We start from the raw sequence: 23,005 nt of genomic DNA, 5'->3' as shown, positions 1-23,005 counted from the left end.
GAAAAGATAGAACACCAAAACACCAAAAATGAAAATGTACAGATTTTTGTCAAAAACAATTGAGAACATTTCTGATGTTATATATTCATTTTATGAAATAAAAATAATTTTTAAAATAAAGTTATTTTTATTTATGATAAAAATGCAATACAAAATGTAGTAGTAGTAATAATAATAATAATTTTTAATCATATTGTTACTTTTATTAATAATAATAATATTATTATTATTATTACTATTATTATTATTTGCTACAAGCATTTAAGTTTATTTTTAATCATATTGTTACCTTTGTTAATTTTCAATTTCTTTCTTAACTATGGTATATCTAAAATTCAAGTAATTAATATAAAAAAAAAATTTCTTACGTGCAACACATGTGCTTAATTACTAATGCTAAAAAATGTGGAATAAAAAGGGTGCTTTACTTTGATTTTGAAACCGATCCAACCATTATACTCACCATTAAATGAAGAGCTATATTAGTTTGCCTAAAATAATGTCTTTAGGCAATGTGTTAAAATTGTATTGGATGGTGCACTTCACGTGGACCAATGGGTCCACTGGATTCAAGCTCTGAATAGGAGTGCAAGTTGATCGGGTTGAGGCGGGTTTGGGCCAAGCCCGGGCTACCTAAGGACTAAATTCGGGCCCAACTCAAAAAATTAAAAAGCCTAATTTTTTAGGCTCAAACCCAATTCAAGGACTAAAAATTCAAACCCAGTCCGAGTGAAATTTGGAATTAAGCCGATTCGAACTCGAATCGGGCCCGCCCAATTTGCACCCGTAGCTCTAACCTTTAAGGCGCGCGGTTGTTTGAGATGTCATCCAGCCAGTTTGTTTTTTGTTATGTTTTTTTGAAAGCATTCAGATCTCCTTGATCGTACTCAGATGAAGGAAGCCACGTACATTAAAGGTATTCCACTTACATTAGAGATATGCCACGTACATTAAAGAATAACCATGCAAGCTCTGCATGCATTGCAACAACTCAGCTATAGGATAAGCGCTCTATCAATCCTATCCTGAGTTTGTTTTTTGTTTCTGTACCTTATCTTCTCCAGCCTTTCTTTGAATATCAGCATCCAAACTCTTGTATTAAGCTTTTAGAGTTTTAGGTTGAACAACAAACTTTGATACCTGATTGCTATATTTCGTGGTTTGAGTCATGCATAGAGTTGTATGTCTAACTTCTTACAGCTAGCTGTGGTACCCTAAATTAAGCCAATCCTTTTGAGCCACACACCTCCCCCTAGCCCATGAGGTTTAGCTTTAGTAAAACCCATAAATCAAATTTTATAACTTAATTATTTATAAAATGTAAAAAATCATAAAATAAATTACATTTGAGTACCTCGTAACTTCCTTTTTACTGCCTAATAAAGAAAACTCTGATGATGAAAACCCATTATATAAGTAGTATAGTAATTAACTATTTACCAAATTGAGTCAATATGTGCACATTCATAAAATAAACTTCCAAGTTGGGGATATACACAAAGTCACAGATCCAAAAAAAAAACATTAAGTCATTTCACTTCAGCCGTTACAGCTCTTAATAAGAGGTGGTTCCATTGTAGAGAGTTTGGTATAAATAAGGCCTACCTACAACCCACAGAAGGTATAGGTGGTTCCAATTGTAGAGAGTTTCGTCTGCTACTTGTGAATTGAAGCTTGGAGGTTGAGCTATGGAGAGAAAGTTTCTTCGTGGTGTCTTACTATTGTTAACCCTGCTGCTTGCATCTCGTACGTCTCTCCCTTTCTCTCTCTCTCTCTCTAACTGATATGATTTCATGGCCAAGGTTCTGAATAGTTCTCAGAACTATTAGATAGAGGCTGCATTCTTCTGAACCCCTTTTCGCTTCTGAATTTATAAGCAACTCATCTCGTTAATTTGTAGGTTTGTTTCATTTTGTTTATCGCTTTTATGGTTTTTGGTCTTGGATTGAACACTAGTTTGGATCAGATCCGAACAAGTTAATTTCATGGTTGTAATTATAATATTGTAAGCATGACATAGCGAGCTAGCCACTTTAGGAACATTGACATTAACTCTGTGTTTGGTTTTACAGAGAGAAAGAAAGTTGAGGAAAGGTTGTTAGGATTTTTGTAATTAATATTGAACTTTCCTCAACTTTCTGCTTCTCTGATTCTCTCTTTATGATCTGACGAAACACAACCTAAATGATCAATATTTTATAGCATAAAGCAAAGCAGGAAGCAATCTATTCAAAGGGAGGATCCCAAATATATAAACCCAGCTGGTGGATTAAACCCAGTTTGATGGATTTGATGTATATATGATTGTGATTGAGTACTGTTGTTGCAGAGGAGATGGTGGATGCGAAAATGTGCAAGACTCCAAGCCGGCAATTCAGAGGGTTGTGTCTCATCGGTCGCAATTGCGATAATGTGTGCAGGGGGGAAGGCTTCCCGGACGGTGACTGCGACGGGTTCCGTCGCCGCTGCATATGCTCCCGGCCTTGTCGTCCATGATTTCAACAAATATATAGTGCAGCAGCAAAGCTACCTGGCTTCATCAGATGAAGGCGTGAAGCTGAATAAATGTGGTCTACTGAGTCAATAGTGGTCTCAAGTATTAAATAAGGTCGCGAATATCTCTGTTTGTACTTGTAGCAGTGGTCCCTATATGCTTTAATTTGTAGCGTTGCTCTGTTTAGCTTCTGATGAGAAGTTACCTTTCAGTAGATATTAGATTGTGTGTGCCACGTGTTGGTTTAGCCATATCTCTACCTACACATTAATTACGTAGCTGGGTTTTTAAAGATAGTTCATGTGTAGTGCTTTGATCATCCTTCGTTCCAAGTAGCTACTTTCTATTTACAAAAATTCTAATTAATAATTAAATAATTGGTATTTTTACCAAAACCAAGTTACATCCGATTTAATAATTAGATATATAGGATAGGATGCGGGTCTGATCCATTTAATTAAATTATCTGTATCTATACTATTTTTGAATGTGATTTAGAATTATTTTTTGGCTAAAATATTTATATTTTTTAATTTGGTCTAACTTGAATAACCATTTTTTTTCATTTAAATTTTTCTTATTAAATCTTATATTTAATAAAAGTTTAATTCCCATTGACATTTATTGAATTTATAGTCGAGTATAACAAAGGTCTCTTTTCATTTGTGAGGGCATAAAATATAATTTAAACTGTTTCTCCTCATTGAATTCTCTCATTAAGTCATGTTTTGGTTATTAAATTCCATTCTTTCATTAAACCTTATATTAATTAATTATATTAAAAAAATAAGTGTAAAAAAGAATATTTTTTTATTAATGATAGAATTAAATAAAATACAAATTCAAAAAGTGAGTGTGTGAAACTTTTGTTTGATTAAAATATGCCAATTTATTAATTTTAGGGCATTAACTCTGACTTTTTTATAAAAAAAATTTATTAATTACTATATTAAAAAATAAGTGTGACAAAGAATAATTATTTTTATTGATGATAAAAATAAAATATAAATTAAAAATCAAACAAAAAAATGGAATTGTTTTTATCTCTAAAAAATTAAAAATATGAAAATATATTTGGATACATCTCTAATATCACATATTCATCACATTAAACAAAAATAAGTGTAATATATAAGAACAATTTTTTTAAAACATAAAAATGAGTTTATTTAAATTCACCCTACGTTATTTTTATTGATCCGTTGATCACTTCACTTATTTGACGCGTGGTTTTATCCTCTTGTCCATAAGAATGAATTATGTGCAAATTACCTTTCTTCATTAATATAAATGTTATAGTAAGAATTTACTATCCACTGATCCCTGTCTAAGTGTTACTTAATAAACCATGTGCATTAATAAAAAAATAAGATAAATAGTAAAAATTAGGAAAGCCATCTTTGAGACTCACCCTCATAAGGCGCCTGTGCCCGATGGTATTTCTTTAATTTTGTTATGAGAATTGGGATTCATTAAAGGAAATGTAGGAAGACCTTTACAAATCTTGTATAGGTGTACAACCATCTGATTCCTATTCCTAACAAGTGAAGAAGTTGCCGATTTCAAACCACTTTGTTTAACCAACATGGTGTACAATTGTCACTAAAACCATCAGTAACCAATGTGTGGCATACAATTGGTATGGATCAGTCCCAAATTCTACGGCATTGTCTGCAAACTCATCCTTGATATGTTACAGGAAGACCTGCCCACATTCTCTCCTCCTTTGTGGAGTATGGAGAAGTATGAGGATTCTCGCAAGTTTATTTTGCCAAATCTTCGTACTTCTTTGTATGGTGGGCCAGGGGCACCATAATGGCCCAAATTCTACCACACTATCACCATTAGATCTGGTAATTGGGTTGAGTGGGTTGGGTTCGGGTAGGGTTAATACTTTGGCTTGATTTTAGGTCGGGTTGGGTCAGCAAATGCTAGACTCAAACTTTAAATGTCACCACCAGTTGAGGCCAATACTTCGCACAGATTCACCGTGATACTAGTAAAGTGCATAACCGGGGGGCATGTATGTCTCATACCCATACACGGCACGGTACCAAACTCCTTAAAGTCAAGGCAAACTCCTATGCACGATTGGTCCTCCACCACACTCCTCAAAGGTGGAATCGAAGCCTAAGTCGACGCCACCGTGATCAAAGACAAAGTACCTCCTTGACAAGCCGAAGCCGAGGTCGAGGCCGAGGTCCTCATTAGAGAAAGCCACTCAGCGCCTCCCAACAAAGATAGCACACTTTCTTCGGCCGAAGCCGAGGTCCTCAGCTGAGACCTCCACCACAACCTCGAGAGTGAGGGGAAAATGATGTAGGCACTTATGGCAGACCAATAGAACGCCCGCACGTGGCAGAGGGCGGCATACAACAAGGACCCAATAGGGACAGTGCATAAAGCAGAGGCCAGCATGTGACGTGGGCCCAATGGCACGGCCGCACGCGACGACCTCGGATGGTCACGTGAACAAGGCTGGATTGCATCCTAGTCATTCGCACCCATCCACCTCCCGGCGGTCTCAAGTATAAATAGGGGGTGACCCCCCCCCCCCAAGTGAGCATACATAGAGACACTCGACTATTTGGAGTTCAATTACTTCCACTGGGATTTTGTCTTTAGCTATCTCTTCCTATGCAAGACTGACCTATTAGTCCTCAGCCACTACAGACCTCGGACTCATCAATCAGCCCTTGACTCGGAAGCATAAATACCTTGTTGCCCTCGGCCTATCCAAGGCAGCAACAATATATATTCATCATTTTTTTATATTGTAGAAATTCACTGAAACATGAATTTAAATGGCCTAAAAACATAAAAAAAAAATACATGAATTTAGATTTGTGAGTTATACTGTTATGTTTTCTTTTTCTGTTAAATTGGATAGAAACCAAATATTGGATATCCACCAAATATTATATAGTACAGATAAGAGTTTTATGAATGATCTAGAGCCTTTTTTTTAGGGCTGAAATTATTTCTATTTGTCCAAATTTGACTTTAAACATATTAAGGGGTGTTGGACAACACATTTTGTTTATGTGGTAATTGCTTTTGTTTAAAAAAACAAAATCAATCATGTTGTTGAATACCCCTAATAAATTAATAGAATCATCTGAGTTCTAATTTTAATTGGACCAAATATGAAAAACACATGATGTGGGAAAGGGATTTGACCAATAATCAAAACTCCCCTTAAATTTTGACAAAAACCCATTGATTGGTTACCACTTTATTTAGTGGTTTTAAGATTTCTAGGTATTATATATTATAATTATAAATATAAAAGAAATTGAGAAGGAGATAAGTGTGTTTTGGAAACAAATTCTTGACTAATTTTCTTTTGAAAACTTTCCCCTTTTGAATTTGGTTAGTCTCTGGCTTGAGTATTGTATCTTGTTATAGGTGGTTTATAAATTGACAAATACTATTATGTGGGAGCAGTTTTCATTTTATAACATACGAGAATGAATATGACCACACACACAAGCCCCTCTTGTATTAGCATTCATGCCACTTTATAACCGGCCCCATGTATCACTTTATAACCTCCAGCTGAGGCTGATGTATTTCTATATCCTACAGAATGAACAATATTGCTCGAACATACCAAGTATAACTCTTATAAATTGTTGTGTTCTTGTGACGTTGTTTTTTTATTATTATTTTTCTTTATATTTTTATCGCCATCAAACTCTTAAATCATGTTTTTGTGCAACACCAATTTATTTATTTTTTCTTCTACCAACCTCAATTATGAGCGGAGGAAGCACTGAACAAGAATAAAAAAAATCATGACTTAGAAGCCGTTTATAAATGTCTGAATTGATTGAATTGTCTTATTTACATGAGAAATAAAAAAATATGGATAAATGCACTTACCCGGATACATGTTCCCTACAAAAAAAATTACTTAGGTAATTGCATTTACCCAAATAAATAATTTACAAAAAGCGAACAGGGCCTAAAAATAATCTTGAATTTTATGCAGTCACAGGTTATGGGTAAATGCACTTACTTGCATTTCCACACAACCTACCACTAATTCTATGGAAGTGTCCATTGTTAATGATTAATGAGGATTTAGTCATATCAAAAGCTACCGCTCTCATGAGTTCAGCTTCAATCAGGGCAAACTCTGTTCGGACAGCCTTTACTGCCTTGCATTAAGAATATCTTCATACTTGCATGCTTTATTTCAAGGAAAGATATTCCCAATGCAAGGTTGGAAAAGGCTGTTAGAACGGTGTGGGCATTTGCCCTGATTAAAGCCAGTCTCCTCTCTCATTTGTTTTTTTGATAAATTATTTAAACCTCCCCTAATATTTCTTGTAAATATACTTAAACCTTCCCTCTCTTTTCAAATTGGACTAAATCCCCTCCTGCCAAAATTATGTCTAATGAAATCACCAAAACCACTTGAGTGGTTTATTCAAGCAAGATAATAGAGAGATATTGTGCCCATTATTCATTACTGAATAATGAATGAGGCCCACTCCAAATGGATTTAGGATTTTTAAGATTATTAAATTAATTTATCTAAAACTTTGGAAGGTCGTTGCCTCTCTTGGGATTCCAAAGATGAACAGATACTATATCTCAGCTCTGTCATATTGAGAAACACTGAGTGCTGGTTTAGAAATTCAAAGTTAGAAATCATTGGCATGTGTATATAAGGAACCCATCGAAATTTATCTTATCTAAATTGTACCTGAAATGAGATAAAAAATATTTACGGCTTCTAAATAAACAATAAAATATATTGACAGGTTCTGCCTAACAACGAGACTGGATCTGCTCCTCACAGTGGGCACCTCACACGCACCTCACACACATCCTACCGTGTATTGGGAACATCTCCCATACTTTTAAGTTATTATTCATGGGAGATGTTCCTAATGCATGGTGGATGTGCATGTGAAGCGCCCAAGTGTGAAGAACAGATTTGGTTCCCCTAACAACACCAGGTCTACAAGGAACCAAAATCTTGAAAGAATAATTGTTATTGAACTATTGCATCTCCCTATGTCTATTCAGGTATCTCTATTTCTTGGATTTCATTTAAGTCGTTAGACAGACATGGCCAAAGGATCTTAAAGGGATAAAGTTGGGATTTAAAAAAATTTAGGGGGCATTCTTTTTCTGGATTTTGAGAGGGGGGAAAGTTGGTCAATGGGATTTTGATTCCCATTGACCAAGAATCCCATGTTCTTTTTTCAGATTTATGTGGGGATCAAGGAAAATTTGTTTTTCTAAGTAAATAACTTTTTCACCTAGGGGGAAAATTGTCAACTGAATGGTCTTTCCCCTTTTAATAATGGATTTTTATGGCTAAAATGGTCTTTGCCTTATTTACATGGAAAATAAAAGAATATGGGTAAATGCACTTACCCAGGTAAATCTTTTCTGGGAAATACTTACCCAGGTAAGTCTTTTCTGGGAAACACTTACCCGGATAAGTAACTTACCGAAAAGCGAACGGGGCCTTAATGTCACATTCATCCGGATCTTAACAGATAGTTAAAATGAAGGGAGGTGTTAAGGGATGTTGTATTACAATTTAAAAAAATGAGGGGAGGTTTAAGTATTTATATGAAAAACTAAGGGAGATTTAACTCTTTTTACCCTTGCTTTTTCATGCCTCGAAGTGGCAAGGTAAGGTGGGTTTTCATCAAATTTATGGAGGGTTGTGATTGGTCAAAGCCTTTCTAGTATCATGTCTTTGTTTCCCATATCAAAATATGTAGATGTAATTTGTGGGGACAATAATGGTAAAGAATGTGCAAAGATTGGTTATCTTAGACAAGGTGGGACCCATTAAGGGTGTTCAATACGAATTATTTGTGTTGTTGCAAGTTCAAAGTGAATTATTTTGAAATGGTTTTTAAAAAACAAAAAACACATAAAGGCCCCATTCAATGGTTTTTCCCATTGACCAACTTTACAATGTTCTTTCTGCATTAACAAATGGGTCCCACATAAAATAAGTTCCACTTCCCCAAGTAAAACGTACCAATCTCTCAAGTGGGTAAGTAACTTTCCAACCTGGAGAAAAATTTAATAAAGTATAATGGGACAACTTTACCCATTTTCATATTAGCTTTTTATAGGTAAAAATGTCATTTTGTTACTTACCTAAGAATCCTGAAAATCAAAAGAACACGAGTAATTACACTCATTTACTTGGATAAGTTACAAAGATGCAATGAATGAGGCCAAAGTTGTTTTAGACCTTGTTGAGTAAGTACACTTATTTACCTGGATAAGTTACAAAGATGCAAATGAATGAGGCCAAAGTTGTTTTAGGCCTTGTTCTTTTGGCTTACTTTGTACATTTTATGCCTATTTTTTTTCTAGACTTGAGGCTATTTTTTAAGACCTCTTATCACACTTTAGTTCATACATTAGACCTAATAAATTCTTCTTTTTTGTCCCAAAAATGCCCTTTGTACATTTTATTCATCATTTATTATTAGTAACACACTCTTACTATTCTTTATTAAAATTTTAGAAATAATGTAAGAATTAATAAAATAACAATATAAAAGATTATTATTTGTATTTTAATATTATTTTATTATTAAAATAATAATAGTATTATAAAATTAATATTTTTAATAATAATTTCAAACTAAAATATTGTTTTATTAATTCATAATTTTATATTTAAAAATATTAGTTATTATTTTATTTTTATTATTTTTATGCTCTATTATTAATATTTTATTATTAGTGATGTTAATTATCATTAAGGTAAATATCCATTCTCATATTCAACTATGAGGCTAAAATGGTGAAGTATGCAATTCAGTATTCATATTTTTAGAACATCTCTAATATTATATATTTTTCATATTAAACAAAATCAAATATGATAAATAAGAAGTATTTTTATAAATAATGACAATAAAATACAAAATTTAAATCCACTATCACACCATGATTTGATTATTTATCCTTTTTAATGGGTTATGATAAAGATATTAAAACTATTGTTTTTATCTAAAACTGCAACATACCGATTTACTAGTAAAATAAAAACAGAGAAAAAACTAGATAATTTAAAGTTGCACCTCAAATCTACATTTAATGTATATAATCCTTTTCTTTTTGGTATTCTGACTTCCAACCGATTGAGGCAATTCCAATCTGTGCACAGTGACAAATGGCTCCCACTGAGCTAGCCCCTTGATGACATCAGGTAATCAAAGAAGCCCAAAAACATTGCTCCCTAGAAGCTCCTTGGTTGGTGAGTGCATTTTCCAAACCATTGGCTGATCTATTAACCCATCTAAATGAAGCCTCAACCTCTCTTCGAAGTTATCTAATCTCTCTCAGAACTTGTCTATAAATCCATATCCCTGGCTACCTCCATTCATTACCAACATTGAATTGCATTCAACCTCCTTGTACCTGAGCTATAGATGTTTGGCTAGTTTTAATCCTTGTAGTAGTGCTAAGTTTTCTGCTTTAAGTTAATTTCCCTAGCCTATGTCAAAGTTTAATTTTATCTTGTTATTTGCTTGAACGAACCCACTTGTCTTGTAAACCTTCAATGTGGAGGAGGCTGCTACTACTCGCCTCTTAGCATGCCATCCACTGTAAAACAATTAAAGATCTCTAGAGTCTTAACCCAATGGACTACCTTCAAAGTTATACCTTCAATAATTGCATCCAACATTCTCCATTGATCCTAAAACAGTTAGAATAGAAGAAGCCAACAGCAGATACCAGCAGCTTCAAAGGCTTTTGCAATGATAAAAGGTGTGTTTGGCATTGGGCCTAACAAGATAGTAAGAAAACACCAAAATGTAGTCAGAAGACAAGAAGAAGATTGCATTAAAAAGATCGGATAAGAAGACTTATTGATGCAGAGTCCATTGGGGGTTTGAGTTATGCTTTGGATCTCTTGTGGGTGGCGGTTTTGTGTGCTTTGGGTATTGTATGGATTCGGTTTTGTTTGTTTTAATGGTCTGATTTTTATTTGGTGGTTGTTTCTTGTTTCATTTTTGTTCTTTTTTGCTTTTGTAAGGGGTTTGGATTTTGAGGGATTGGCTTTGTTGGGATGGTTTGGCCTAGTTGGATTTGTCAGCCTTAGTTGGGTTTTCTTTGGGTTGTTTTTTTTCCCTCTGGTGATTGCTTATCACCTCTCCTTGTATCTTCTTTTTTGTTCAATAAAATTTTTATTATCTTCAAAAACAAATATTCACAGCCTAGGACCTCTACTATATTTCTCACCTCCTTCTCAGTCATGTTCACCCCATACACACAGCACTTCCCTAAGTTAATCTTCAAACTAGATATCCTCTTGAAAGTTCTAATGAGATGTAAAGAATTCCTAATCTTATCTTCATAACCTCCTTCAGAGAACAACATTAAATCATTTACAAATTGTAAATGAGTCACCGCCACATCTTGTCTCTCCATCCTTTAATTAGGTTGAAACTATTTGTTCTACTTACCAATCTATTTAGCACATCAGCAATTAGCATGAACAAAAAGAGAGAGAGGGGTCCCCCTACCTTAGTCCTCTTTTAGCTAGAAAGAAATCAAAGACAACACTAGTTACCACTTCTGAATAATGATAGATCCTCAAACACCATTCTATCCATCTTCTCCATCTATTCCAAATCCAAATTTCCCTACTCCAACAAAGGACCCATTGATGCAAGAGTTGAAGAGTCAAAATTGGAATTTTATGATATTTTATGTATTCCTATATTTTTGGACAGTAGGGGTATTTTTGTCATTTTGCAATTTTCTGTGGAATCCAATGATAGGTTTTAAATTGTCTAGTTATAGTTTACTTATGTTTAAAATTTCAGAGTCATTGCATAAGTAGGATTAGAGTTATTGAGTCTTCTTTGAATTAAAATAGGATATAACTTAGTTCGAGTCCTACTAGGATTATCAAGTCTAACAATTTGACTCCTAAGATTATTATGAGTTTAGAGTCTATAAATATGTATGGACATTTTACACAAAGGCAATGAATCATATTGAGTTTTCTTCAACTTATGCTAGCTATGGTGAGTGATTCTAGGCACCCTGTGAGTGATTCCAGGTACTTTATCTCTTCTTTCTCTCCCTATTTTCTCTCTTATTCCTTCAAGAAGCCATTGACAGCCATAAAACTATGATCAAGAAGACCATTCAATATTCTCTAAGGACTAGAACTGAGTTGGTCCTACATCACCCATCCACCAAATCATATGCTTTTTCTAAATCAAAGCTTGCAGACTGCACCCTTCCACTTCTTTCCTCCACATACTTATTTACCACCAAGATTTGGTCCACTATTTGTCTTCTCTTCACAAAAGTTCCTTGGAATTGACAAATTATTAGAAGCAGCACATTCTTGATCCTTTAGGATAATACCTTGACTATCATCTCAACAAACTTCCCACCAAACTAATGGGTCTAAAGTAGCATTGGCTCCCAGATTTGTTCTTCTTCTATCAAAAAACTGATTAAACACCTCTAAAATGTATGCTTCACAATATCCTGATAAAAATCCATGGTAAACCCATTAGTAGAAAGACAGAATTACTGTTTTAAGCAACAAGTAAACTGCTCTGTCTTATGTATGTGTTAGAAAAGCAAATAAAAGGACTGACTTGCCTCTCACTAAAACATAACAAAAGACATAAATAACCATGTTGATAGAGACAAATATACCCTGAATAAACAGAATACCGGAAATACTCAGACCAAAAGCACAAGGAAATAAATTGAAGACTGGGAGTGTAAAAGAAGCAATCCAATTTATGATAGTGTTATTTTGGAAAGATGTATGGCTAGGGGAAGTATCTCTCATGGAAAGATTCCTGTCAATTTACTCCATTTCTCTGAATAAGAGAGAAAAGTAATCTCTGCTATCAGAGGTAATGGGAATTCTTGGGATTTGGGGTTGAGGAGAGGGCTTAGGGTGACTTAAATGGAGGCAATTGATGAGCTTTATTTCTCTTTTGAACTCAGCCTTTTAACACCTCTTGTCAGGATAAAGGGTTTGGTCAGCCTCCCCTTTAGCTTTAGGTTTCTTCTCGTGCTCCTTATTTTTCAATGTACTTTTGTGTCCCCAGGTTTGAGAGGGTCCTTTCTAGCTAAGCTAAGGGAGTTTGATTAGTCCAGTACCTCCAAAAGTGAGGGCTTTTTGTTGTGAAATGGCTCACAAAAACCGTGGATTTGTTGACCAATTGACCTAGTCCCTGGCTAAAAACCGTTGAATCGGTCAACGATCCATTGACTTGAGTGGTTAAATTGTTGATTCATTGACCTATTCAATGGTTTTTGGCCTTTTCTTAATTGGGAACCATCTAGGTAACTGATTCTGTTTTATCCTAATCTCGGTCCTTAGCCAAAAATCGATTAGATTATAAAAAATAAAAAATGGTCAAAACTGTTCGAACGGTTCGATATCTAGTTATTAACAATATTTATAACAACTATTATATATTTATATAATTAGATAATTATAATAACAGTATTTATAATTATATATAATAATTATTATATATTTATATAATTAGATAATTATATAACAATATAATTACATAATTATCTAACAATTTATATAATTAATAAGAAGTGGGTGCTCTCACGTGGGCACGAGTAGATTCCATTTGTTACACGGAGAGAGCACGAGAGAACATCCCAATTGTATATATATATATATATATATATATATATTCATTCCCCATGGTGGCACAAGGTATATACCAGTATTGAAATGTCTGGCTAATCTTGTTTAGGTTAACAAAGGATCATCCTTATCATCAATTACTCATGCATGTTTTATAACAACAATGTACACATATAGACACATGATAAATTGTAACTACAATCTTCATATGTAAAACCTCACACTCTGATTTTCTGATTTTGTTGTCAGATATGCAGAAGATGGGGTATACGTAAGGGTGGAAATTTTTCACCCAACCTACCCAGTATCTAATCTAACCTAGGGGTGATCATGGATCGCGTCGGGCCGGGCCTGCTTCCGAGCCAATGTCACTCATATATAAAACATTACATATCTATAATATTTTATATTAAATGACATAATATGCATATAAACTTATTTTATACATTATATAATATAAAATATTACATATAATATAAATTATACATGTCATGTTATAATATTTATATATAAAATATATAATATAATGTAAAATAACATGTATACATTATACTCAAAATGTGTAAATTTAAATATATGCGGGTTGGGTCGGGCCCAAGCCGGGCTTGAAGTATTAAGCCCAAGCCCGGCCCTAAAATTTGCGGGTCTGATGTGGGCCCGGGCTGAAATGATCACCCCTAATCTAACCCACCTAACCCACCCATTTACTTGGTGGGTTCGAAATGGGTTAATCACCCAACCCACCCATTTAAATGGGTTGGGTTGTGGATAACCATTGGGTTAACCACTACAGATATAAGTACTAATTCCTTAGCATTTTTTTAATTTTCTTCATTTAAATGAAATAATTTATAATTAATGCATTAATTTTCTATTAATTGTTGACTAAATTTAGTTTTGTCTCAAATCAACAAACTTCACCCATTCGACATAAATCCAAATCAACTTGACCCAAGTCCAGACCAGCTCATCTTGGTCTAAATATGAATAGACCTTATCAGCTCAGTCCGGTTTGTTTGGGTCGGCCAGCCTAGTCCAAATTGACCCGACCCAATACAGGTCAATTCGGCCCAAAATCTAAACATAGTCAAATGGCTTCACCGCTTGTGTAAAAATGACATGCATGTAATGTGATTTAAACATTGGCTACTTGTGTGAATAGCAACTATTATTACCACCAAACTATGACCAACTTATTTGTCAAGAGAGTTTTTTTTTTAAGTACATAAATATAAAATTAATGGGTTTGGGCGGATTGGATTGAGTTAAAGCGAGTTTGGATTGAACTCAATCCATATAATTTTATATAATTGGTCATTAATAGAATGATGAATTAAATAAATTAAATTGAAGTTCAACCCAAGCCAAACCCAACCCAACCCGTCCAATTGCCACCGTTAAATATACGATAGACCTATCCACTTGATGATCAAGAAAAGAGAGCTGCTACCAGGTTGGAAAATACTTATAATTATTTTAAGGATGGGCTTGTCATCTTGGAAAGTTCTAGAGGTGAGGAAGAAGTGGACAAAGATACAGACATGGAAATTAAGAGCACTAGAGCACCAAGCTCATCTCATAGGTCATATGAAGCAGAAGAAAATGCTCGGAGAGAATGGGAGAAGTACAGAGAAAATAACAGTTGTACTCCGGAATGCCTCATGGATGCATTTTGTAAGCATTTGGTTCAGAAAATCCCTGCTATATTGCAAAGCATGACACACATATTGCATGTATTGGAAAATGGAATATATGCCCCCCTTTTATCCTAGAAATAACACGTCTTCTTAAGGAATACAAAGCTTGGTCAGTACTTGGTAATACTGATAAGTTTTGACTTTTAGGTGCATTACTGAACCAATTGTTAGTACTTTGGTTTTTTCCTAAATTTCCTGTTGGGGATATAGGTGATGTAGGTGCACATGATAGGCCCAGTAACGTGCTGACACATGGTATCCTCATATGGTGATGCGTGGGAAAAATTGCATCTTGGCCGTTCTTTTATAACTAATTCTAGGGAGGTTCAAGTATAAATAAGGGGTGTCACTCCCTAGGTAAGCTATCTTGGCATTTATTGCTCTCAACTCTCTAACTTTTTGTTGACCTCGTCCGAACCCTCATACTCAGGCCTCGTCCTATCTTGCTTATTGCATCATTGCTAACTTGACTGTTGGAGTCTCCGCCCCGCCCCTGAGATAACACTCGGGGCCTCTAACGTGTTTCTTCCTTCACAGGTTGGATTTATTACAAGCCTTTGGCTCTATCAGCCCTTGGACTCTTCAGCCAGCCCTTGTCTCAGAAGTAAATTGACATTATTGCCCTCGGCCCATTCCTGGCGACAACAATAGGTTTTCTAAATATTTTGATGATTAGATATATTTTGGCCCTTATTTCCACATAAAAGTGATGTTTACAGTTTACTTGTTTGCCCAACTCGTTAAATTCTGTTTACCCTTTCAGTGCGGAGTCCTGGTTATGCTTAGATATTTCTTTCGTTGGTGTACAGTGTACTAACAGAAACTAACAATTATGCTTTATTCTTGTCCATGAAATATGAAGGATTCATGTGAACCTGCAGGGAATCGGTCAAATGTTACTGAAGAAAGAGACTATAACAGAGCCCGATAAAGCACTTCCTTCTCGTGACCAAGGAATAAAGTCAGAGGCAGAAGGTATCTGCTGCCATGGTGATGCAGCAGCCAAAACTCCTTCAAGTTCCTTTGTCCCCAGTACATATATATGGTGATATGGGATGCTCATTGGATCAACATTCCAACAGTAGCAGAAGCACTGCTGGTAATCAACTCCCCGCTGTTTTGTTCTTTTCCAGACCAACTGAACCTAGAGTTGCTTAACTCCAAGGGGAAGCAAGAGTGTCCTGAGAATGACCATCTTTACCAACCTTCATCTGAGTACTAAGAATTCTTCTTCTCCTATGGATGGGAATTTTCTTGAAGGAGAATCATCAAAGAGCCAAAACAACTCCCATGCAGTAATGCTGCATGAAACAGCCATTGGTTTGGGGAGTGTGTTGGAGGAACTTCAACGTGCAAAGCTATCACTAAAACATGATGAACTTGATAAATTGCCATTGTCAACCCAAGTGGGAGCCACGGCGAAAGTGCCAGAAATTATTGATCCTGCTACAGGGGCTGATGATACAATAGATAGATATTCCTGTTGGATTTGCTGGTCTATATATTCAGAGTACCAACTGATTTCCAATTTGAAGCTACTTGTGCTTCTCATACCAAATTATTAGGGTCTTCCTCCAATTCTCAATGAAGTTTGAACAGTTATTATCCCAGAATGAGAGTTGGACCTGCTGATAGATCATATCAATATGCCTACAGCAGCCCTCAATTGGATGCTGAAACTAGAACTTCTATTACCCTTCTTAAAAGAGCATCTAACATTTGAATCTGTACCTCCTCGGACAGCTAAGGCATCCAACTCCCCCTCTGCACAATTCATCACATTTCCTCTATTCTCTTCTGACTAAACTAAGGCATAAACCTACTAAACTGATGGTAAGTTTTTACTTCCCAAGATATGTACCCTAATAGATTCATATATAGGATTCAACCCCCAAAGAAAAATAAATACTCGTTGCTGAGAAATAAGTGACTTGTATGCCCTCGCATCTTCATCGCACTTCCAATTCACATTTTGATAGTGATCCAATTCCTTCCAGATTTGAGTAGTACACTGAGAGACTTATCTCCCCCTACTTGCAAGTAGAGGATTCAATTCGTAGTTGGTATATTTTGGCATAATGCCTTTGCTCTGAATAAATAGATTTCATTTGTTCTCATATTTCACAAGCTGTTTCAGCCCACATGAATGTCTTCCTTACTTGTGGCAGCATGGAAACCAATAGCCATGACATCATCATACTATTTTCTTGGTTCTACCTATCATATTCAGCACTTCCAGTCTTCAATTCCTTCACTTTACCACTAATATATCCTATTTTCCCCCCACCAATAATGTAGAGTTTAATTCCCCTAGACCATTCAAGGTAGTTTAGTCCATCAATACGAATTATTGTTTCTATTAAAAACTCCAAATTTGAAATTTCAATTATTAATGTCATTGATCAATCCCCTACACATGCAATTTTCTGATTGAAATGACTGACATGACAGCATATTTCTCACCAAGTTGTATTGGTAAACTTAAGACACAACAATGGTACCAAACCCACCCTAACGGGGTTTGACAACATGGTTGGATTTGTTTTTAGACATCCCCTAAGTCATTTTCCCTTTTGCTTTTTATCTCTCAGTTGCAAAGGGTGATCTAAATTTCATCTCTTTAAATTCGATCAAATATGGATCTACCCCCATCCAATCCAATTTGATTTAAATACATACTAGTAAACACAAGAAAAAAAGTAAAACGTGCAACAATGGTGTCTGCCATATTCAATTCAAAGGGCAAAGAGAAAAGCAACTACAACAGAGACTCACGCGACAAAACAGCCATCAAGCTACACCGAAATTAAACCTAATACCACCAAAACAATCCCCTAGAACAGAAGGAACAACAACATAAAAAAAAAAACTAAGACTCAACAGGCATAAAACAAGAAACATTCGACTTTAAAAGAGTCCAACCACTCGGGGTTGTTTCTGGGGATAAAACCTTCAACAAGACCTTTTTTTAGCAGCTGCATGAGCTTCTCTATTTCCTTCATGCCAGATCTGACTTTTGAGAAAGGACCACTTCCAAATCTTGACACAAGTGAAGGATATCCTTGAGGACAAAAGCAATTTCCTTTAAAGCATCAATTCCTGATCATCTTCTAGTTGATAGTTTTGGAAAACCCAGATCTGCAGTAATATTGGTCCCACTAGATTCAGCAATCTTTTTCAGCTTCATCATTGTTATCAATAACCATCCAGCTGATGGCCCAGTAGTCAAGATGGTCATATGGTACCCCCCCCCTCCATTTAAGAGCCATGGGATCAGACCCTCAGATATGCAGACTCTCCATGGTATGGCCAATGGGCCTCACGTGCACCCTACTCTGCCCCACCCCCAATTCCCCTGTACAACAACAACAACAACAAAATCTTTCAAATAATTTATGGTACAATTGCACAAATGCTATGCCATTTAACTCTTCTTTGCTTGAGATGGAAATACTAGAATGTTCTCAGTATTAGTCCCCAACTACTTGATTCCCCACCCCCTTTCCAAAAACAAAAAAAAATAAATGGCTAGATTAAACACCTCTAATAAGAGCAATTACCTGGCCATTCACCATCCTCAAGTCTAAGAGGTGATTCACCAAATTAGGGCTCAGCTGAACTAGTTGTGTAGTTTCAAGACAGAAAAACAAGAAAACATGTTTATATGTAACATAGTAACACTGATTACAATGGCATTCCTCCAATACATATCTTTGCAGCTATAACAAGAGAAAAATGGATTCTAAAAACTAATTACCATTAGGCATTATTAAATTGAAAGACACCTACCAGAGCAAGTAAAGGGTACAACAATGTTAATTAGAATATATTGGAGGAAGAACCATGGTCATCATCAAGGATGAGTTTAACACCATTATTTTTTAGGGCATTGACAATAGCCCATACCTTTGTTTGGCTCTTGAAGCCTTTCTTCTCAATCTCTTTGTTGACATCAGCATGAATACCTCTTCCTTGACCTTGGTCCAACCCTTCCACCTTGAGTCGCATGGCCAGCACCTCCCCCACAACTGCTGCAGCCTTTGCATTGCAAGACCTTCCACATTCCAATGCACTCTTGATTGCATGCTCCACTGTTGAAGCTGTTGCTACAATGCGCCCATTATTCCTGTCCACAACGTTTGTTGTTATGTACTTCAATGATATGAACAATCGCAACACATATCTTTTTGTTACTGTCATCCTCACATTGATCCCTGGTATCCAACCTAGCAAATTTTGAATATTAGATAAATCACATTGCCAAATAAGAGATAAAGAGAAACAAAAAACAGAAAACAAATCTAATTTCCAAACACGAGTCTTGGTGACCACATTTATTTCCTTGGATAATAAAAGCTAGGTCATATCTAGATTTGCATATGCTGCTTCCAAGATTTGCCAAACGTAGTCTAGACACCCTGCTACAAAGAAAAGGACAAAACTAGAAGGGACCCCTTTCATTCACTTGGAATGGTCAGGTTCTTTTTGTTTCTTTAGAAAATTCAATATTTAGGTAGTAATACAGGGCCACAGAAGGTATCCTTGTTGAGTAAAATCTAACCACATCCAACAAATGAATGTTTTGCAAACAAGCTTCTCTTATTGCAAGTATCTTGAGGTATGGTCGAGGCACTATTGTTCATCCCTAACCCATTACCCATGGTTGTCTATAGGCAAAAGGCATCCCCATTGAGAGAGGTAGCACACCCAAAAATAATAATAATAAACTACTCTTATTGCCACCATCCTAAGGCATGGTCTGGTATTTGTTCATAGTCTGGTAATACTAAAATAGTGATTGATGTGGAGACAGCAGTGAATAAAGTGATGAAGGTGAGTAAAACTTTAGGCTTGTTTTTTTCTCAGGGAGGAGGGAATTTGCAAGAACTTTTAAGTAATTGGAAGACAAGTTTTGTAGGCCTTCAAAGGGTAGAGAGAAAGATTAATTAGATCCTGATGAGGCCGGTTTTAATGTTAGGACTGTAGATGCTCAAGATAGACCGAGGTCATTTGGAGGTGCAAGGGATGGAGATAAAGAGGGTGGCGAGTTGAAGGCAGATTATTAAGGACATGTTCGTTTCCTCTTAACTCTTATCTCTTAAGAGGAATCTTTTAACTTTAAGAGAAATTTAGTTGTTCGTTTCCTCTTATCTCTTATCTCTTAAAGTGCAATCATACAACTTTTTGTTTTCCAATGATACCCCCAAAAAAACAAACAAAAATTCTCATATATGGGGTCAAAATGAATATTTGATTGTTTTCAAAATTCAGAATTCAAAACAACATTCTCTGCATTCAAAGTTTAGAGGAAAGAAAAATTCACCAATACCAATATACCTCTTAATGTAATTACTACACTTTCAGATGTCTGACTCCAGAGCAAACGAATAGGCCCTAAATCTTTGAGAAGAATGGAATTAGAAAGAATCAATGCTAACTCTAAGGATCTGAATGTCCTTGAGAAGATTTCTAATGCAATAAGACGGTTCATAAGTATAAAAAATCGCCGAACTATTCAAGTATTGGAAGTTTTGGGGTTGGGCCCATTAAGACAGTGAAGAAAATAAACAAAGTTAATAAGAGAAGAAAAGAGGCACCTAGTCAAGCCTCTGGAGAAGCCGAATATTGGATCAAAACTGTTGAGCAGTGTTAACTTGGAGGTTTGATGTTTTTGTTGTTGGCTTGAATAGGTAGTCTGTGTTCTGAGTTGGGAGGATTGAGTTTCAAACCTGTTGTGATTGTATGGTTATTTTTTGGTTCTGGTTGGGTGCTTTATTCTTTATTTTGGTTTTGGAAAGTTTTGTTAGTTGGAGTGTTTCTTTTGGTTGTGATGTTATGAGATTAGAATTGGGTAGTGGTAGGGTAAAGGTTAGTGGGTTTGGTGGAGTGGATAAGGATCAAGGCACGGTGGAAGGGTAAACCGCCAACAACAACAAATATTTTGGAAGGAAATGAGATGATTGTGGTAACTCTGTGGCCGGAACTCCTTCCCGAATGTTGTAGAAAGACGGAAGACGTTCATGTGGTACTACACACACAAGACGACTAAAACCCTACGTTGTGTATTACATGTGCAGTAGAAGAGAGAAAGCGAGTAGGGAGAACAGAGAATAGAGAGAGAGAGAGAGAGAGAGAGATGATAGTCAAGACTACAAACGGTACTCAATTGTCCAAATTCGAGTTCAAATTCACATTCGATCCTTTTTTGGCACCCTCTAGTCCAGGGACATCTAAAATCCAATGTTGATTGTTGTGAGCATCGGGAAAACGGCTCACTTGCCACTTGGGCTGGGAATGGAGTCGCCACCCATCAAATTAGGAAATGGAGGTGATGGGACCTCCGAGAATGGCATCAAAAATATTTTGGTTTGATAGTGACTCTAGTAGCCTGAGGCACCGACTAAACCAGTCCGGGTAAGACTTGGATGGGAGAGGGAAGGGGTTAGGGGGTTAGGCACCCCTCTCCCAAGTCCGATAGGTAGGGCCGACATGGTAATCCCAAATAAGTACAAAAACAATTATTTAATCAAACGAAAAACATGCTAACCACAACCAACAATATGACCTACCTCACCATAACCAAATAATTAAAACTTATATTAAAACAACCCAAAAGCTCAAAGAAATTATAATCGCATAGGCATAAGGTATACTTGAAAGACAACGCAAATGATGAAATGGCATTCAAATTCCATTTACTTTAACTGATCTAGAATATAATCCATCAACAGCTAACAGTGATCAAGAGAAGAAGAGCAAATTAATAAATTCAAATCCCTAAATTGCTAGCAGTTTTATTGCAAACATGCAAGATGGTGACAGCATAGAAGAAAATCTACTACCAAACTGGGTGAGGGTATAGAGCCTACGGGAGTCGATTCCGTGGAACTTGATCGCCGACTCTCTCAACTTTCCCTCCCCTCAGTTCTCGAGTTCCCGAATGCAATTGCGGTACAAAAAAAAAGAAGACTAACATGCATAAGGCTGATGAGAGTTTACCTGAATGTGAGATTTCGGTTGAATTCGCACAACGGAACAGGGAGTTTCAACCAACTTTGACCTATCACAAGTTGTTTGCCTTCGAGCAGATATGGCTCCAGTGGACAGAGTTGATGCGGCCTGAGGCTAAGCGCTACAACAGAGGATTTTGTCGATCGATACCGGCTGGGGCTGTTTTACCTCAAAAAGACTTTCTGAAGTGTACTCCGACTTAGGATGAGCTTCCAGATAGAAATTCCTTCGATTGACTAAGAACGAGTTCTCATTGTCCATTAGTGTTGAATGGCAAAGATAACAGAGGACCGTGAGATCGGAGAATGGTTGACGAACTCAAAATGATGAAGCATAGGAAAAATATGGTAATGGACAAAGAGAAACGGAAAGAAATCTGTGAGAGGTTCGCTGGAGGGAGAATGGGGAATGTTGTTGCCGAGATCAAGTTCATCGCCAATTGCAGCGGTGGTGACAAAACTGAGATGGATTTAACGGGAAAGAAAGAGACGAAGGGGAGTGAAAGGAATGGGATCGAAAAAGAGAGAAGAAAGCATGTGAGATAAAGAGATCGGAGTTTGGAGAGGAACTTACCGCCGTGGCCGGTTCTAGTTCGAGTAAAGGTTAAAGACGAACAGTTGACCCTAAGGGGATTTAAAAGAAGAAGAAAAAGAAAAAAAAATCAAAAGAAGAAGAAGAAGAAGGGGGAGAGAGGCCAGTGGCGGGAGGAGAAAAAAAGAAATGAACCACCACTGCTGCAAGCGGCGTCGGTGAGAGAATGAGAGAGAGAAAGGGCGAAGGGGAGAGAATAAGACTCAGAAAGGGAGCGAAGGTGGGTTGGTTGTCGTGCCGTTGGGTTCGAACAAAGGGGGAGTTGAATAGTGTACTCCCCTTAAATCAAAAACTTTAGGTTGAATTTATACATAGGGTTAGGGGTAATTTCATAATTTTGAAGAAGTTTAGGGGCATGTTTATAATTTTGTAAGTCCAGGTCAAAATCAGTCAAGGGGGTTAGACTAGAGTCCTGGATTAATGATTGGGTGGTTCCTTGTCTAAAAAGTGGAGGGTTGAGATGGGGTTGAACACATAGAGTGGGTTTGTGGGTGTGGGCTAACAAGACTAACTGAAATTGAATCTTTTTAGATGAAAGGGTAAATGAGGGTATTTTTGGTTAAAATT

At 36.2% G+C, this 23,005-nt stretch overlaps 2 long non-coding RNA genes across 3 annotated transcripts; one reads left to right on the top strand and one right to left on the bottom strand.

Moving 5' to 3' along the window:
• The first annotated feature begins 1,605 nt into the window (after positions 1-1,605).
• LOC109115724 (uncharacterized) lies at positions 1,606-2,790 on the top strand. The gene is made up of 2 exons (XR_002023424.2): positions 1,606-1,746; positions 2,330-2,790. It is a non-coding gene; the product is annotated as an uncharacterized LOC109115724 (long non-coding RNA).
• A 14,746-nt stretch (positions 2,791-17,536) lies between these two features.
• On the bottom strand, positions 17,537-22,718 carry LOC148790505 (uncharacterized). 2 transcript variants are annotated; one of them, XR_016078576.1, is made up of 3 exons: positions 21,836-22,718; positions 18,743-19,062; positions 17,537-18,191 (listed from the first exon to the last, which is right to left on the bottom strand). It is a non-coding gene; the product is annotated as an uncharacterized LOC148790505 (long non-coding RNA). The 2 variants fall into 2 exon arrangements; XR_016078575.1 differs by lacking the exon at positions 17,537-18,191 and having other exon boundaries at positions 18,478-19,062.
• Between the last annotated feature and the right edge of the window lie 287 nt (positions 22,719-23,005).

The sequence above is a fragment of the Nelumbo nucifera genome, chromosome 7 (assembly GCF_055504915.1).
Source record: "Nelumbo nucifera cultivar China Antique chromosome 7, China Antique-T2T, whole genome shotgun sequence".
NCBI lineage: Eukaryota > Viridiplantae > Streptophyta > Magnoliopsida > Proteales > Nelumbonaceae > Nelumbo > Nelumbo nucifera.
This window is presented reverse-complemented; position numbering and strand designations above follow the sequence as displayed.